We start from the raw sequence: 491 nt of genomic DNA, 5'->3' as shown, positions 1-491 counted from the left end.
GAGGTTAATGGGGCGCCTGGAGGGGGTGGCCATGCTCCTAGATCAAAGCGCCAGCTCTTCCCAACCACCACAGCTGGAGGTCACAGCTGGAGGGGGAGGGGCAGGGCTCGGGGCCAGCCAGCAGGGGGTGCTCTGGGCCTGGAATGCCGGTCCTCTCGCGGCTCTGACCCCTTCCTTCTTCGTTTGGAGCTGCTTTTGCCCTGAAGAGCAGTCCTGGGGGACGTGGACATAGAGGACAGGGAGCCTGAAATCCAGACTCCTCTTTGTGTGGGGTGATGAGGAAGAGACTGAGCAGGAGAGGCTGGCAGCCTGGGGTCAACAGGATGTCAGCACCCTCGGGACCTCGGGTTCTGCAGGATGCAAAGGCGAAAGCCTTAGCAGAGCAGACACCGGCAGCCCGGGGCTGGGGAAACGACTCAGGCCGCTGGGGACTCCCCGGCTGGGCAGCTGGGGGCGCTGGCCCGGGCGAAGGGAAAGGGGCACCGAGCTCC

The sequence above is a fragment of the Fukomys damarensis genome, unplaced genomic scaffold (genome assembly GCF_012274545.1).
Source record: "Fukomys damarensis isolate Sample0158 unplaced genomic scaffold, DMR_v1.0_HiC HiC_scaffold_15, whole genome shotgun sequence".
NCBI classification, from domain to species: domain Eukaryota; kingdom Metazoa; phylum Chordata; class Mammalia; order Rodentia; family Bathyergidae; genus Fukomys; species Fukomys damarensis.
This window is presented reverse-complemented; position numbering follows the sequence as displayed.